The sequence below is a fragment of the Bombina bombina genome, chromosome 10, assembly GCF_027579735.1.
Source record: "Bombina bombina isolate aBomBom1 chromosome 10, aBomBom1.pri, whole genome shotgun sequence".
Taxonomy (NCBI): Eukaryota; Metazoa; Chordata; class Amphibia; order Anura; family Bombinatoridae; genus Bombina; species Bombina bombina.
In genome coordinates, this window is record NC_069508.1 from 133,062,331 (window position 1) to 133,082,300 (window position 19,970).

Consider the following 19,970-nt stretch of genomic DNA (forward strand, 5'->3'; position numbering starts at 1 on the left):
CCGCCTTCCTCCCGGGCATGACTACACACAAGTTTGCCTTAAAGGAAGAGAGAGGATTAAGTGCAATTTCACAATTGATAGACACTGTTAGGGGTAATATGAACCTGATGGCAGCCATCTTGTTCTTCGCAGCCATCTTGTTCCTCGCAGCCATTTTGTAATGAATAGACTTTATTATACTGGGGTATTATGCAGTGAGAATTATATGCATGTTATGAGTTTCTTTAGCTATTCGGCCTTGCCAATGTACCCTGGCCTAATGCCTAGAAGTAAGATAGAATAAGATAATGTAAACAAGAGGCTTTAGACACTCTGTTGTCTCTGCAGATGGTAGTTTGTTATGACTCTGTAAATATTGTTATGAGAAACTCATGTTCCAGTTTTTCCTTGTAAATTGCTCTGTATAACTGTGTAAGATGACGCGGTCCTAACGTGTCATCCCCTTAACCCTGTATGTCACTATAAGAAAGGCTTGCACTGTGCAATAAACAGAATTGGCTTTCGATCATAATGCTGCGTGGTCTGAGTCATTCTAAGGGGCCCTTATCAGATAATCTACATATGCCTCAGGTGGTACACTAGGCCCCAGGCTTTGGCCTGCGCTGACACCCCCCCCCCCCCCCGTGGGATTATACACCTTACAATTCTTGGTGGCAGTTTGTGGAATTCGCAGTGCATAAGTATGAGTGCTTTTACCATGCTTTCCTTCTGTGAATCTGAACCTAAATTTAGTTGTTTGTGTTTTTTAAAAAAAAAAGAAAAAAAAAAAGGTGTAATATATGATAATGATATAAGGTTAAAGGGGTTCCTGTGGTTGAAGCACAGGTTTGCGGAGGTTATAGTCCTGCCGGCAGTTGTGATACCCCTCCAGACAGGTAATCAGTCCTGTGCTGGGACACGACAGGTATTGTGAGTCCTGTCGGTGATAAGCGCGCAAGTAATATATGTATGCCAGTTGACGGGGAGCTTTTAAGATAAGCTACTCCGGGCGAACGCGGCAGTAGAGTGAGTGAGTCTCACGTGTGTTGAAGTTTCCCATATTCATTCCCATAATAGAGTTTTGTTACCCACCTGAAGCTCATGTTGATATCTGATGCTTGCTTTTGCTGCTATATAAAATGATGCTGTGCGTAGAAAATATTAAGTGGCTGTGCATGTTATTATTGTGGCTATTATTGTGTTGAGAATTGGGAACTGCTCATTGATAAGAATGCACAGAGAAAATTACATGTATAAGGTAAAAGAAAAGAAGAGTTAATAGTTTCTGCAAAAGACAGAAATATTTTTTTAAAACACTGTCAGAAAGTACTGCTGTTTGATAAATAGAGAAATCTCTGTGTTAAAGAATGTAGCAGGCAAAGAAGGGGGGCCACCACTGAGCGCGCACATAGCTCAGAAGAAAAAAAAAAAAAAAAAGGAGAGAAAAGAAATCCTGTCTCCGTTTGTAAGATTTTTTTTGTTTGCTTGCAGTAACAAAAATGAAATTTTGTATATTGAGATGCATAATGTGTGATGGTCTGTAGGTTCTCACTGTGGTATGAGTGTAACAGATTTGCTTTAAACCAAAAAACAGAATGTATTATTTGAAAATGATTATTCCACTCCAGGGAAAAAAATGGCCATTTTGCGTGGAATCGGAAAGAAGAAAAAAATACATTGTGGACATGGTGAAAAGTTAATCTAGTGTTTTTTATATATATATATATATATATATATATATATATATATATATATATGTATGTCGTATGCTAGAAATTAGATGCTTTTCTGAGAAAGGAAAAAAAGGGAATGAATCTCTGGTATGCGAGATGGAATGAACTTGTGTGTCTGTATCGTAAGAATGTTTCCTTATGTTTCTCTGTTGGGAAATCAGACGTTTTAAGAAGATATTTTGTAATGTTATTTTATATACCTGTATTTTAAAGTCACCAGCATGTTTTAAGTATGTGGTATTCATATGCAGTTTTAGTTTTAAGTGATAATTGTTGTTCGGCATGTAAAGATATGATATTGTTTTTGCAAGTGAAGTAACGGCTTTGAAAGTGCGATGGTGTGTGATTTTTTGTCACGCTCTGGTAAATATGAAATTGTTTCTGGTATGATTAATGGGTTAACGTATGTTGTATTTGTAAGGTCTGTGCACAGCGTGGGTGCACACAATGAAATATATGTATAGGCTGTAATTGAAAGTTTTTCTAAAAGGGCATCCGTTTTTGTTGCAAGTAAATTAATCTGCAGGTCATGCTACAGTACAGAGGTGAAATTGGTGTGGTAAATCATACAAGCAGCCTAAATTATGGTTAGGATATACATATGTAATTTGCATGATGAATGGTTAGTCCTTAAAGGGACGGTTCACTGTAACAAGGTGTTGCTATTAATGTATTGTCCATGACTTGTTATACAAGCGGCATGTTATCTTATATTTGTCTGGAAAATCAGAGCTCAGTGCGTAGACGGAGCAATAGAAAATTGTCATTTTATTATTTAAAGAACCAGTGCAATAACCCTGTATTAGTAGTTTGCTAAATATATTTTTAGAGACCTTTCTTTGTATATATTTATTTTAAATTTGCTGTTCAGATAGCAGATATTTTTTTGCAGCATAACTTAATTCTCTCTGTAATGCAAACTGAAGTGATAAGTTGTCTACAATTTTAGTGTAGGGATCCGTGAGACTAGAGGACAGAAAAGAAAAAAAAAAAACAAGAAAAAACAGAGGAGTGAAAATATTTAAAGGGATACAGGAAAACTGGTATAACATCTGAGAATTTAAGGGAATATTTACATAAAAGACGATGAGGTTTACTGTAAGCCTAACACTAGTATATTTCACTGTGTTAGCAGTTTCAATTAAAGATTATTTTTAGTTTGGTTAAAATGTCCCTTTAATTAGCCTGCATCCCACTGTGAGTGCGTTCTTATGCTGCTTATGCTTGTTTAGGCTATTTAATGAACGTCAGTATACATTTTTTTTATTATAAGGATCATTGGGATTAATTTAAAGGGGAAATTGTATTAGTATTCTTTTGTAGAAAGCTTAATTTTTTTGTGTTATATGCGGTTGTTATATTTGGCTGGAGAGCTGCAGAATGGGGAATATCAAATTATATACAACGTTAAATCCAATAATTTTGTTGTGGTTAAACTAATTAGCATTTATCAAGTTTTAGTGTGAATTTTATATTTTTAAGCAGTAAACAGTGTTTCTCCTTTAAGTAGAAATGAAACTTTGAGCTTGCCTCACTATCCTTGAGAAAGACTGATAACACTGTGCATGTTTTGGTTTTCTTTAAAAAAAAAAGAAAAGAAGTTTCTCTCTTGTGTTTGGCTTTGTTACAGAGAGAACAATTTGCACTGTACATTTAAAGCGGCAGTACTGGTGTTCTATGTTATAAAAAATGATAACTATAAATTGCTCACTACAAAGAAACAAGTATTTATATTATATTCTGTCATAGAATATAGCTTAAAAATGATAATTTTATTTCTGTGGCTGTCAAACTGTATCTCACAGATATAACTCTTTGTTATTTAAAATAACCCCCACTGCATTCAATAAATAAATGAAATATTATTTAATGAAGTGATTCCAGTGACACTTTAAAATATATATAGTTATTTGGTTATTAACTAGTCTACCACTATTATTGCAATGACTTTGATTGCTGCTTAACAGTTAAGCCGTGGTCTATAAGGTGTCTAGAAATAAACACCCCTAAAACAAATGATGTACAGTTTATCTGATTCTACTGCATTTATATAACTAGCTAATTTATCTGTTCACAGTTTTGGTTTTATTTATATGGCTTACGTGTATTCTGTCTCTTGGTGTTGTAATGAGATTTATACAGCCTGTGATAAGAGGCAGCCCTCAAAGGTTTAAAAAATTAGCATATGAGCCTACCTATGTTTGGTTTAATCTAGGAAGGTTGGTTAAAATTAAAAGTCCTATCTGAATAATGAATTTTCATTTATCCTAGAATGTCCCTTTAACAGTGGCTACTGTGGTTATCTGATCTTTCCCAAATAAGCGCAATTTTATTTGTGCAATCTGCAACTTAAGTTTCTTGGGCATCTGCTGTGATTGCTTTCTTTGTGTGATATTAAAGTATTGTACATAGTGGATGTTTTAATTGTTTGTCATGTTCTGAGTGTGTTGCATTTCAGCGAATGTCAGAATATGTGTTGTTTGAAATTTGTGTCAGCAGCTAATGTTTCGTTTTGTGTAAGACAAGAACGATTGGTTTTCATTGTTTGTTATGTTTTTCTCTTTTGTGGACAGCATATTGAATTGTGAAGTGTATTTCATTTTGCTTGCTATTGAGAATTGTCTCTGCATGAGTGGAGTGCATGATTTATCGTTTAGTTTCTTGTTATCTTGTGTTTGCGTGTCACATGAGATGTTTCACGCAAACATGGGGGAAGTATTGATGAGTATTGATGAATATCGTTATGTAATGGGGTTGATTGCTTTTAGGAGGTGAATCTAAAACGTTTTGAATCTCCTCGTACAATGTTATTGTCTAACCACCAGCTGTGCCCTAAAATTTCCTTGTCTTACCCCTATGCAGGGTGCACTACGTCCCTAGGATTGTCTAGAACTTTCCTTCATTGGGAATCTGGCCACGGAAAAGCATCTACCTTGCTGGCCACCCCGTTCGTAGCCTGTACACCCACACCCCACTCCTTTTTTTTCCCTCCCTGGTGGATTAGATCTTTTTATTGTCTTTCTGTGTTTTATTTTGCTCTCATATTTCAGATGCCTAAAATGTTTTATTTTTTTATGTGGTTCTTAACACTATATTTGTATTTGCAGGATGAGAGTATGCAGCTGTCTTCAGAGATTGAAACACACTAACTGAATTATTTTTGAGTTTCCATATTTAGGTAAAATCTGTACAGGCAAAATTCCATAAGTGCACTCTTCAAAAGATTAAAGATTGAAAGCAAGTAAACCTTTAAAGAAAGAAAAGATAAAGATGAAAGACCTTTTGTCAAGCTTGTTTTAACCATCATACTGCAGTAAAAAAAGTTACTGAACTATCTTTGGATCCATTCTTTGCTTTGCATGCTGGTACCAGCCCCAGAACTGGACTCTGGGTAACCCATGACTGTTTTCTCTGATGTGTGTCTTCAGGACATAAAGACTATCCTTCTCTGGACTGTGCCTTACCGCTCGATATGGAGGTCCTGTTATGCTGTTACAGGATCAACCAATTAAATTAGGGGAGTATTGTTTTAACTCCATTCCTTATATTGCTTGTTTTGTATTTTCTTGTATTTGTTTTATTTTTATTGATCATATTTGGTCTAAGAAATCATATGCTTCATTGGTATTAGTGCACATTGTAGTTTATGTGCTTAACATAGTAACTTTTTAGATAAAGGTAACTGTGAACTTTGCATTATTGTACCCTATTGAATGGCCCACTGAGTATAAGAAAATATGTTCAAGGAAAATGCTGCAACATAGCATAATATTTTAGACCCTTCACCCTTTAGAACATAAGGAGGACACGTCTAAGCTAGAAGTTTATAGTAAATATACAGAGAAATGTTTCAGGGAATAGCATAATTATAGTTTATGAAAGCAAAGGTATTTTTTCCCTTTTATTAATTAGTATGGTATCTACAAAGTGAATTTGGTAATTCCTGATGTTTGTCAAAGAGAGTAATTCTTACCATAAAGATGTGTTTACCTTTAAAAGAGCTTGTAGTTTTAAATGATGTTCTGTTTGTATGCTTTCCTCATATAGGAGTGTGAGAGAATTTAGGTTGGAGAATTATAAGCATAAGAATAAAGCAACACAAGGTTCTTTTATTTTTTAGAAGTTCAAAGTGATATTGTAAAGAAATACAATGTTTTGTTTGATTTTAAATGACATAGGATGAAAGTGACGTTTTATTTGGACATAATTGTGATTGTATTGCGGTGTGTACTCATCCTGTACTGTTTCTGTTTGCTTCCTAGACTCCCTGTGACTCGAGTGTCTGCTTGCCATGGGTATCCACTGGTTGCCTTGTCTACCCCATGAACAAACCATCAGATTTCCAGTATCTCCCTGCGGAAGAACCGTGGATAAGCACCCCTACTGCAAATGAACTGTTGGAGAACTGTATTATAGCAAAGTGTCAAGGTGCAGCGCTCTCAAATGGACAAAGACTGTTCTTAAAGTGATCAGAGGCCACCTAGAGACAGTTGTGCTGTTGCTATGTCATGCTTTACTGTGGAAAAGGAACTGTTGGACATATTGGGGGGTGCTAGCAATGCAGGTGGAGAGATAGAAGATGCAGCGTTGTTTGGGGGTAGATGGGGGGCTGGTTGGGTCTCTGTGCTGGTAGACCGGTAGTTTTGGGAGGGCTGGAGGATAGATGGAAGGTATTGGAGGGACTGTACCTATATGCAGTGACAATTAGCCTATAAAAGTATATCACGACATGCGAATATTTTTCTCTTTAGTATTCTTATAGAGTTCTGTTACCATAATATAAGGCTTTACTAATTTTCTATGCCTGTCTATTTTTATGTTATTCTGTTAGAATAAAAGGATGGTATGTTAGGGGTAATATGAACCTGATGGCAGCCATCTTGTTCTTCGCAGCCATCTTGTTCCTCGCAGCCATTTTGTAATGAATAGACTTTATTATACTGGGGTATTATGCAGTGAGAATTATATGCATGTTATGAGTTTCTTTAGCTATTCGGCCTTGCCAATGTACCCTGGCCTAATGCCTAGAAGTAAGATAGAATAAGATAATGTAAACAAGAGGCTTTAGACACTCGGTTGTCTCTGCAGATGGTAGTTTGTTATGACTCTGTAAATATTGTTATGAGAAACTCATGTTCCAGTTTTTCCTTGTAAATTGCTCTGTATAACTGTGTAAGATGACGCGGTCCTAACGTGTCATCCCCTTAACCCTGTATGTCACTATAAGAAAGGCTTGCACTGTGCAATAAACAGAATTGGCTTTCGATCATAATGCTGCGTGGTCTGAGTCATTCTAAGGGGCCCTTATCAGATAATCTACATATGCCTCAGGTGGTACACTAGGCCCCAGGCTTTGGCCTGCGCTGACACCCCCCCCGTGGGATTATACACCTTACAGACACCCTCACCAACAAACCATTACAGGTAGCTCACTTGCAGGAAAAGTCTGACCTCCCTAGACACAGTACTTTTGCATACCTTCAATCCACACATTATGCCCGCAAACTATTAACTGAGGGACTTAAGACCAGCACACCAGTTGACAATATTTGCTCTTTGACTAAACAAGGGTCGCACTCTATTTCACACATTTATAATCTAATCATGACGCCTAAAGCAATCAAGGTTATGCAACAATTAAGCGACAAATGGAGACTCAAAACAAATCTTGACATTAATGAGTATACACTTTCACATAGCTTTAAACTAGTAGCCCAATCCACACTAGCGATGGACTAGAGGGAAATGCACCTCAAATTCATACATCAAAGTTACATCACCCCCAAGCTAAGTGCCAAATGGGTCCCTGATGCAGAAGACACATGCCCCAAATATTCATTACCACTCAACCCCCACCACCCCCTTGATACCACCGCCTATCCAGAAGTTCCCTGAAACTGATCATTGATTAACAATCCAGATTACCATAACTCTGCTATTTTGAAACCAAATGCAGAAGATAGAAACTGTACACCCCCCCCCCTTCCCCCTATTGAGTCCCAGGTTTACCCCCCCCCCCAGTTTGTTTATAAAAAGTTATATAAAATGCTCAAGTAGGGTTTTTCTACATGTTTGGAATTCCTAAATGTTCTCACTATCACACAACAAGACTGCTTGATAATACCTTTATTTCTATGTAAACTGAATCAAAAGCAATTTTGAATGAAACATTGATGTCATTGTTCCCCTGCTTGAGATTTCAATAAATAAAGATATATATAAAAAAAAGAATAAAATTGTAACTAACAGTGTAGTTCGCCATTTTAAAATCTTTCATCAGAGCAACAAAAAACATTTAAAATTTATGGGTTTGGAAAAAATTGACCTAAGGGGGAGAAAAGGTGATATAGATAACATATTTTTGCAAAAGGAATGGATTTTTAATTTGAGAGCACTAACCCCTAGCGGGTTAAATGAAGAGATTAATTATGCTCCTTTTCTATATTCTTCTTTTTATAAATAGCCTTACTATCTGTACTTATTTGGTAACCATAGGTAATATTCTGCTGGAAGATTCATGTTTCTGGGTAACACAGTGATGTATGTTAATCAACAGATATACGGCAACTATTGTATCCATAAGTTGAAATTTATTGAAATAGGTAAATATCCTTCCACCCCCAAATTCATATAATGTTATTTTCAAAATGATACACTGTATAGATATGTTAAATCTGAAGAAGAAATGGTTTAGGGGTCTGTCATTTATTAGTTACCATTTTGAAGCTTGCCATTGTAGATTTTGAATACATAAATAAACAATATAAAATTGTAATTGTTTAAATTCTAAGGCCTAGATTTGGAGTTTGGCGGTAGAAGGGCTGTTAACGCTCCGCAGGCTTTTTTCTGGCCGCACCATAAATTTAACTCTGGTATCGAGAGTTCAAACAAATTCTGCGTTAGGCTCCAAAAAAGGAGCGTAGAGCATTTTTACCACAAATGCAACTCTCGATACCAGAGTTGCTTACGGACGCGGCCAGCCTCAAAAACGTGCTCGTGCACGATTCTCCCATAGGAAACAATGGGGCTGTTTGAGCTGAAAAAAACCTAACACCTGCAAAAAAGCAGCGTTCAGCTCCTAACGCAGCCCCATTGTTTCCTATGGGGAAACACTTCCTACGTCTGCACCTAACACTCTAACATGTACCCCGAGTCTAAACACCCCTAACCTTACACTTATTAACCCCTAATCTGCCGCTCCCCCTATCGCTGACCCCTGCATATTTTTTTTAACCCCTAATCTTCCGCTCCGTAAACCGCCGCAACCTACGTTATCCCTATGTACCCCTAATCTGCTGCCCCTAACACCGCCGACCCCTAGATTATATTTATTAACCCCTAATCTGCCCCCCACAACGTCGCCGACACCTGCCTACACTTATTAACCCCTAATCTGCCGAGCGGACCTGAGCGCTACTATAATAAAGTTATTAACCTCTAATCCGCCTCACTAACCCTATCATAAATAGTATTAACCCCTAATCTGCCCTCCCTAACATCGCCGACACCTAACTTCAATTATTAACCTCTAATCTGACGACCGGAGCTCACCGCTACTATAATATATGGATTAACCCCTAAAGCTAAGTCTAACCCTAACACTAACACCCCCCTAACTTAAATATAATTTACATCTAAAGAAATAAATTAACTCTTATTAAATTAATTATTCCTATTTAAAGCTAAATACTTACCTGTAAAATACATCCTAATATAGCTACAATATAAATTATAATTACATTGTAGCTATTTTAGGATTAATATTTATTTTACAGGCAACTTGGTAATTATTTTAACCCGGTACAATAGCTATTTAATAGTTACCTAGTTAAAATAATAACAAATTTACCTGTAAAATAAATCCTAACCTAAGATATAATTAAACCTAACACTACCCTATCAATAAATTAATTAAATAAACTACCTACAATTACCTACAATTAACCTAACACTACACTATCAATAAATTAATTAAACACAATTCCTACAAATAAATACAATTAAATAAACTAGCTAAAGTACAAAAAATAAAAAAGAACTAAGTTACAAAAAATAAAAAAATATTTACAAACATAAGACAAATATTACAACAATTTTAAACTAATTACACCTACTCTAAGCCCCCTAATAAAATAACAAAGCCCCCCAAAATAAAAAATTCCCTACCCTATTCTAAATTAAAAAAGTTAAAAGCTCTTTTACCTTACCAGCCCTGAACAGGGCCCTTTGCGGGGCATGCCCCAAGAATTTCAGCTCTTTTGCCTGTAAAAAAAAACATACAATACCCCCCCCCCAACATTACAACCCACCACCCACATACCCCTAATCTAACCCAAACCCCCCTTAAATAAACCTAACACTAAGCCCCTGAAGATCTTCCTACCTTGTCTTCACCATCCAGGTTCACCGATCCGTCCTGAAGAGCTCCTCCGATGTCCTGATCCAAGCCCAAGCGGGGGGCTGAAGAGGTCCATGATCCGGTCAAAGTCTTCATCCAAGCGGGGCAGAAGAGGATCTTCCATCCGATTGAAGTCTTCATCCAGGCGGCATCTTCTATGGTCTTCCATCCGGAGCGAAGCGGCAGGATCCTGAAGACCTCCAGCGCGGAACATCCATCCGGCCCGACGACTGAACGACGAATGACTGTTCCTTTAAGGGAAGTCATCCAAGATGGCGTCCCTCGAATTCCGATTGGCTGATAGGATTCTATCAGCCAATCGGAATTAAGGTAGGAATTTTCTGATTGGCTGATGGAATCAGCCAATCAGAATCAAGTTCAATCCGATTGGCTGATCCAATCAGCCAATCAGATTGAGCTTGCATTCTATTGGCTGTTCCGATCAGCCAATAGAATGCAAGCTCAATCTGATTGGCTGATCGGATCAGCCAATCGGATTGAACTTGATTCTGATTGGCTGATTCCATCAGCCAATCAGAATATTCCTACCTTAATTCCGATTGGCTGATAGAATCCTATCAGCCAATCGGAATTCAAGGGACGCCATCTTGGATGACGTCCCTTAAAGGAACAGTCATTCGTCGGGAGACAACGGAAGAAGAGGATGGATCCGCGTCGCCTGCTTCAAGATGGACCCGCTCCGCACCGGATGGAAGAAGATCGAAGATGCCGCTTGGAGAAGATGTTTGCCGGTCCGGATGTCCTCTTCTTGCCGGATAGGAGGAAGACTTTGGAGCCTCTTCTGGACCTCTTCAGCCACCGGATGATGGATCGGCAACCCCCGCTTGGGTTGGATGAAGATGTTGGAGCCAGGACGGATCGGTGATACCTGGATGGTAAAGACAAGGTAGGAAGATCTTCAGGGGCTTAGTGTTAGGTTTATTTAAGGGGGGTTTGGGTTAGATTAGGGGTATGTGGGTGGTGGGTTGTAATGTTGGGGGGGGGGGTATTGTATGTGTTTTTTTACAGGCAAAAGAGCTGAAATTCTTGGGGCATGCCCCGCAAAGGGCCCTGTTCAGGGCTGGTAAGGTAAAAGAGCTTTTAACTTTTTTAATTTAGAATAGGGTAGGGCATTTATTATTTTGGGGGGCTTTGTTATTTTATTAGGGGGCTTAGAGTAGGTGTAATTAGTTTAAAATTGTTGTAATAATTTTCTTATGTTTGTAAATATTTTTTTATTTTTTGTAACTTAGTTCTTTTTTATTTTTTGTACTTTAGTTAGTTTATGTAATTGTAGTTATTTGTAGCAATTGTATTTAATTTATTTATTGATAGTGTAGTGTTAGGTTAATTGTAGGTAGTTTAATTAATTTATTGATAGGGTAGTGTTAGGTTTAATTATATCTTAGGTTAGGATTTATTTTACAGGTAAATTTGTTATTATTTTAACTAGGTAACTATTAAATAGTTAAAAATCAAAAGAGAGAGAACAGCACTCCATGAGATAGAACAGAAGCTGGAATAACTTCCATGCATGTTCATTTTTATTAAATTCCTCAGGGTGCACGTTCTTTTTGCACACTATGCCCCTTCACAGAGAAAAAATATCCTGAAGCATATCAGTCTGACCCTGCCCAATGACAGTCCAGCGCCGAAATACCAAGCAATTCTTCTCTGAACAAGGGAATCAACAACCCCAGACGATCGTTTCGGCCTCCTGTGGGCCTCGTCAGTGAGGTGCAGTTGTATCTCTCTAAGGGCAAGTGTGCATGGAGTCCACGTCTGGTTTCCCCATTACTCTTAGGGTGACCCAAGAATAATTTGCATAAAAATCAAAAGAGAGAGAACAGCACTCCATGAGATAGAACAGAAGCTGGAATAACTTCCATGCATGTTCATTTTTATTAAATTCCTCAGGGTGCACGTTCTTTTTGCACACTATGCCCCTTCACAGAGAAAAAATATCCTGAAGCATATCAGTCTGACCCTGCCCAATGACAGTCCAGCGCCGAAATACCAAGCAATTCTTCTCTGAACAAGGGAATCAACAACCCCAGACGATCGTTTCGGCCTCCTGTGGGCCTCGTCAGTGAGGTGCAGTTGTATCTCTCTAAGGGCAAGTGTGCATGGAGTCCACGTCTGGTTTCCCCATTACTCTTAGGGTGACCCAAGAATAATTTGCATAAAAATCAAAAGAGAGAGAACAGCACTCCATGAGATAGAACAGAAGCTGGAATAACTTCCATGCATGTTCATTTTTATTAAATTCCTCAGGGTGCACGTTCTTTTTGCACACTATGCCCCTTCACAGAGAAAAAATATCCTGAAGCATATCAGTCTGACCCTGCCCAATGACAGTCCAGCGCCGAAATACCAAGCAATTCTTCTCTGAACAAGGGAATCAACATCCCCAGACGATCGTTTCGGCCTCCTGTGGGCCTCGTCAGTGAGGTGCAGTTGTATCTCTCTAAGGGCAAGTGTGCATGGAGTCCACGTCTGGTTTCCCCATTACTCTTAGGGTGACCCAAGAATAATTTGCATAAAAATCAAAAGAGAGAGAACAGCACTCCATGAGATAGAACAGAAGCTGGAATAACTTCCATGCATGTTCATTTTTATTAAATTCCTCAGGGTGCACGTTCTTTTTGCACACTATGCCCCTTCACAGAGAAAAAATATCCTGAAGCATATCAGTCTGACCCTGCCCAATGACAGTCCAGCGCCGAAATACCAAGCAATTCTTCTCTGAACAAGGGAATCAACAACCCCAGACGATCGTTTCGGCCTCCTGTGGGCCTCGTCAGTGAGGTGCAGTTGTATCTCTCTAAGGGCAAGTGTGCATGGAGTCCACGTCTGGTTTCCCCATTACTCTTAGGGTGACCCAAGAATAATTTGCATAAAAATCAAAAGAGAGAGAACAGCACTCCATGAGATAGAACAGAAGCTGGAATAACTTCCATGCATGTTCATTTTTATTAAATTCCTCAGGGTGCACATTCTTTTTGCACACTATGCCCCTTCACAGAGAAAAAATATCCTGAAGCATATCAGTCTGACCCTGCCCAATGACAGTCCAGCGCCGAAATACCAAGCAATTCTTCTCTGAACAAGGGAATCAACAACCCCAGACGATCGTTTCGGCCTCCTGTGGGCCTCGTCAGTGAGGTGCAGTTATATCTCTCTAAGGGCAAGTGTGCATGGAGTCCACGTCTGGTTTCCCCATTACTCTTAGGGTGACCCAAGAATAATTTGCATAAAAATCAAAAGAGAGAGAACAGCACTCCATGAGATAGAACAGAAGCTGGAATAACTTCCATGCATGTTCATTTTTATTAAATTCCTCAGGGTGCACGTTCTTTTTGCACACTATGCCCCTTCACAGAGAAAAAATATCCTGAAGCATATCAGTCTGACCCTGCCCAATGACAGTCCAGCGCCGAAATACCAAGCAATTCTTCTCTGAACAAGGGAATCAACAACCCCAGACGATCGTTTCGGCCTCCTGTGGGCCTCGTCAGTGAGGTGCAGTTGTATCTCTCTAAGGGCAAGTGTGCATGGAGTCCACGTCTGGTTTCCCCATTACTCTTAGCTTATAGTTCTTAACTATTTAATAGATATTGTACCTGGTTAAAATAATTACAAAGTTGCCTGTAAAATAAATATTAATCCTAAAATAGCTATAATATAATTATAATTTATATTGTAGCTATATTAGGATTTATTTTACAGGTAAGTATTTAGCTTTAAATAGGAATAATTTATTTAATAAGAGTTAATTAATTTTGTTAGATTTAAATTATATTTAAGTTAGGGGGGTGTTAGTGTTAGGGTTAGACTTAGCTTTAGGGGTTAATCCATTTATTATAGTAGCGATGAGCTCCGGTCGGCAGATTAGGGGTTAATAATTGAAGTTAGGTGTCGGCGATGTTAGGGAGGGCAGATTAGGGGTTAATACTATTTATGATAGGGTTAGTGAGGCGGGTTAGGGGTTAATAACTTTATTATAGTAGCGGTGCGGTCCGCTCGGCAGATTAGGGGTTAATAAGTGTAGGCAGGTGTCGGCGACGTTGAGGGGGGCAGATTAGGGGTTAATAAATATAATATAGGGGTCTGCGGTGTTAGGGGCAGCAGATTAGGGGTACATAGGGATAACGTAGGTGGCGGCGCTTTGCGGTCGGAGGATTAGGGGTTAATTATTGTAAGTAGCTGGCGGCGACGTTGTGGGGGGCAGGTTAGGGGTTAATAAATGTAATACAGGGGTCGGCGGGGTTAGGGGCAGCAGATTAGGGGTACATAAGTATAACGTAGGTGGGGGTCGGCAGATTAGGGGTTAAAAAATTTTAATCGAGTGGCGGCGATGTGGGGGGAGCTTGGTTTAGGGGTACATAGGTAGTTTATGGGTGTTAGTGTACTTTAGGGTACAGTAGTTAAGAGCTTTATGAACCGGCGTTAGCCCAGAAAGCTCTTAACTCCTGCTATTTTCAGGCGGCTGGAGTTTTGTCGTTAGAGCTCTAACGCTCACTTCAGAAACGACTCTAAATACCGGCGTTAGAAAGATCCCATTGAAAAGATAGGATACGCAATTGACGTAAGGGGATCTGCGGTATGGAAAAGTCGCGGCTGAAAAGTGAGCGTTAGACCCTTTAATCACTGACTCCAAATACCGGCGGGTGGCCAAAACCAGCGTTAGGAGCCTCTAACGCTGGTTTTCACGGCTACCGCCAAACTCTAAATCTAGGCCTAAATGTCTTATATATACACACAGTCGAGAATTACTATACAGGTAGCCTTCAGTTTAGGTTAGGTTCCAGAAGGAATGGTTGTAAATCGAAACTGTTGTAAATTGAAACCCAGTTTATAATGTAAGTCAATGGGAAGGGAGGGAGATAGGTTCCAGGCCCCTCTCAAAATTGTCATAAGTGACACCTAATACATTATTTTAAAAGCTTTGAAATGAAGACTTTAAATGCTAGACAGTATTATAAACCTAATAAAATAATCACACAACACAGAATATATAATTAAACTAAGTTAAATGAACAAAAACATTTGCTAAACAGCATTATAAACCTAATAAAATAATCACACAACACAGACTTCACTTGCATTTTTCTGCAAACAGTTCTTTCTATGCATTCCAATCTGGACTGAGTTATAGACAGGAAGATCTTGTTCCTTTGAAATCTGCTTGATAGCTCAGGTCTGGTTAAACTGATTAATTTCAGCTTGCTTGGCTTTGCTGCAACACAAGCGGACAGCTCCACCTACTGGCTATTTTAATAAATGCACTGCTTCTCAATGCTTTTCAATAGCAGTCACATGACTGGAAAAAAAGGTTGTTATTCTGAAACGGTGTAAATTTAACCGTTGTTTTAAAACGAGGGCCACCTGTATATTTGAATTCTGAAAAACAAAAGTAATTCAATTGCAAAGTACCGCAGATACATTGTGTCTAAATAAAGTTATTTCATGACGTGAATAAAAAGGCTTGACCAATCACTATGGAACATACAGGCCAGATGAAGCCTGAGTAAAGTTTACAGTGTTGGGTGAAACGCGCATAGCAGAGCTCTGCTGAAGAGGGGTAGCAGCTAAACCCCCGCTGATCAGGCAGTTGGTGAATCACTGGTAGAGAGGTTGTAGCTATTGTGCACCTGTGTTTCATCTTATTTCGTGTAATCAAGACCCCAGGGGAGAGTGTGTGTGCTTTTGACAGTTTGTGGTTTGTGGAGTTCAAGTGGAGGCAGTCTGAAACAGATACTAAATAAGGACATTCACGGACCATCCAAGGATCGGTCAGGTATGAAGCAATATCTGATACGGGTATCCGTGGATCCTTTAATTTGGAACTTTGATCCTCCAATTGCACCACCACCCCTTGGGTTTTTTTTTTATTTCCTTTCATGTTGTAAGTAAGACATGGTGAGTGATTCAGTGATACACACAGGGTGCCTCAGGAAAAAATAGCTCCCTCATACACATACCTTTAACACACAGAATTACGGCAAACTGTTGTAGTCTTACTTCTTTTTGGGACACTTTACATATTTTGGAAGCTCTGACTGTCATATTGCCTAGGGGGCAATCATCTAGGGAAGCTATTTACTATTAATGTAGTTCCCGGGAGGGTTTTGTATTTTTTGACTGGTCAAACACCCACTGCACTACTGTGGTTTTTGCAGTAATAAATTTTATTGTGATTGCATCTTGATCTTGTGTTATATGACTTTGTGACCATTGTTTTTCAACTGGGGGTAATTGATTTGTATCTATAATCAGTGCTGGTAAAGATAGTCTTCTTGGTTTTATTTTGGGACCAGATTCTTCTCTTAGTTAGTATAATATAAATTTTCACTAGTCCAGTAGTCCCAGACGAGTAAGAAATTGCAGTAGAATAGCAACTTTTAACATGCAGCGATTTTTTTCCACCCATTGTGTGTGTATATGTATGTATGTATATATATATATATATATATATATATATATATACACACACACACACACACACACACACACACACACACACAAACATACATACAAATCCCCCACAAATGCATACACACATATATATTACGGCACAAAACGTGTAGGATATAGTTTGTTTGTTAACCAGTGCGGCCCTGCATGTCTGTATACGATGCAAAATAAACTTCAACACTGACTTTCTTCTTATGTGGATCTTTTCCTTTGATGTTCACTGATATTTATCGGAGCTGGAGAAGCTCCTTTGATTCACAAGTGCCTTACTGCTTCCCATACTAAGGATTCTTCTGTTGGTTGCGTGACCTACCTGAGCGAAGTTCTTTGCTTACCAGTGCTAAACTGATGGTGTTCTCCACATATGTGGAGCTTAGGCCCACTGAGAGAGTGGCTTTACCAGAAGATCATGCATTGGAAGCATCTACAGATTTGAGTGTCTCTTGGAACTAAGGTACTTGTACTTGTACGGTATTCTTATTGTGGCAGTGACGCCTAGTATAGCCACATGTTAGTAGCAGCGAAGGTTGTGAGTGTTCTAGGAGGTACATGCTGCACATGCATCGAGAAACTGACATTTTGTTGCACACAGGCTCAGTTTTATAGAACCGCCTCCAACATAAATAGAGCTATTGTATCTGATTTGGCTTATACTTCCATATATATTTATATCACCTTTGAGCTCTTCCCAGTCACATCACTATAATGTTTTGTCTAAATAATATATATATATACCACCAGTTTTACTCTGCACTTGTAATCTAGGCCTATATATTTGTACATAATTTGTTTTAATTGAATTGTATGTCTATGATTAAAGCCTATTGGCCGAAACATGTCAGACAGATTGTCCTGTCTAGCTGACTTAGGCATTTTTAATTATGTCAAGAAATAAAAAAACTTCATTTTAACAAAAAGATTGTGCTGGCTACATTTATTTTACCCATATTTGAATCTCCTTTCCCTGCCCAGCCAAGCACCTTCACCTCTATTTGGAACAAGAGTTGGTATCTCTTTATTCTCATTGGTGGATCGTACGTCACGTGACAACAGAAGGGAGCTTTGACGAAGTAGGATGCTGTGATAGTAGCCGGTGCATGAAGCAGCAGCAAAGATCCCCGCTAAGATCGCAAGGCCGAACTGACAAGCACGATTCCACACAGATGCAACAGAGGTAATACCTCGGTTTGGGTTTTTCCCCTGCGCCGATGCTTTTTCTGCAGTGCGCAGTATATGTAGTGGGTGTGCGAGTGTGTATTTTGCCTGTTACTTTCGAGAGTGCCGTCATAGGGAGACGCAATAGCCCAAGTAATTTTCTACTGGCAGGTATCTTTGCTTTGTTTGCCTCCTCAAGTTGCACCGTCACGTACCTACAGTCCCTACTCACCTTCTTGTCATCATACACAGTAGTTGTTATAATCTGATCACCGGGAGTTGTTGCGCTCCCTCACTTTGGAACTTTTTATTCAGTTTGTCTTCCTTCATCAGGATTAGGGAAACCTGATTTCCACAGTGAAAAGTTAAGTGCTGCCCTGGTAAATCCGTTCCCCCACAGTTTTATTACATGAGATACCACTATATGTGAGTTTCATTTTGACTTTATTCATAATTTGTGTATTTTCTAGTTACAAGTTCATCAATTGTTTAACTGTAGTAATCAGCAAGTAATCAATTTACATAATGTTTTTATTTTTTACTACATCAGTCCATCAATTATCCATAATAAAACTATTATATCAAGTTTTGGGACATTTCATTGTTCTACTTATCCATCATGAGGACAGTCATTTCATCTAGCATATGAACATTTTGTCATTTAGCTGATTGGATTGGATATTATAATACTTTTTTTCACTTCATTTCATTTTCATTCTATGATTTTCATTTCATATTAACCTTTATTTCACTTTATGCATTTCACCTGATTCATTTTATTTTATCATTGGATTATCATTTTCACAGGTTATTTCTAACAATCAATTAATTCCTTCATAATTAATTTATGGGTGAATCAATTCATCAGATAAATCCTTTTTGCCTGTTTAAAACAATTGGGTCCTAACTCAAGGTTATATAACAATGGTTGTTCTAGTTTAGCATATTTAACCGATATGGTAATTATCATTTTTTGAGCTATTGCTGATTTGTGTCTGATTTGTGTCTGGAATTTCACCTTAATTAATTACTATAGTGAAAAACTATGAATCTCTGTATGTAGATAATAGTATATTTCTCTACAGAGATTGAGTGTTTAAAATTGTATTCTTGAGCTGCCAATTTAAAATTGTATTCTTGATGTGTAAATGTGAAATGGTGACCCATTAATTCACATTTTATAAAGGAAGAGCACAGTTAGAGCTTCATTAAGGTTATCTAATGACTTAAGTCTGTCTCATTTTACTATTTCCTCAAACTATCTGAAGTATTAAATTCAAGCTGTTGGTTAACAGTGGGCAAGGGGAACATAATTAATATTGGTCTACTGATGCAATAGTATTATGTTATCAGTGGCATTACTATCAACCGATAGAACTCAAGTTTGTCCCAATTGCCTATTGTTACAGGTTTAGAATATAACATACTTTAACATTACCAATGGTTAGCTTCTTATTCACCAGTCAGTCTGGGTAATCTATATGTAGCCCTTATACCACAGACCGAAATTAAAAGTAAGTCTATTTTTGCCTGAATACTAAACCAGTGATTTGCAACCTTTTTTTTGGCACACTTTTTTACATTAAAAAATCCTGTGGCACACCACCATCTCAAAATTTTACAAAATCACACATTGTAGCCTAATACAGGATATATATACAGTATATATATATATATATATATATATATATATATATATATATATATATATATATATATATATATATATATATATATATATACACATATACACACACACACACTGTACTGTGCTGTCATGCCATGCCTCCTACAAACTATACATGACATATTGACATTCATTCACAAACAATCATAATGATGGTCTGTGAATGAATGTCAATGCCATGGTTGTAAATGATGCCTGATGAGCCTGTCACATACCTCCCAATATTTCAAATTGAAAGAGGACACCCCCGCACTGTTGTCAGTCTGCCGCGGCACACCTGAGGATCTCTCACGGCACACTGGTTGAAAAACACTGTACTAAACAATAAAGACATATTCTTCATGTATGTTAAAAATTAACCTTTCATATGCAAGCTATTAATGTTATCTTGCACACAAAGAATTGTATAGCAGCAAGATCACTGAATCTATTTAGAATATTGCTTTGCATATGAATAGGTTATATATCTTGTAATTGTGTATATCTTGCTAGGTACAGTACTGAGCTAATTGAATACATTAATATGGAAGCATCTAATGTA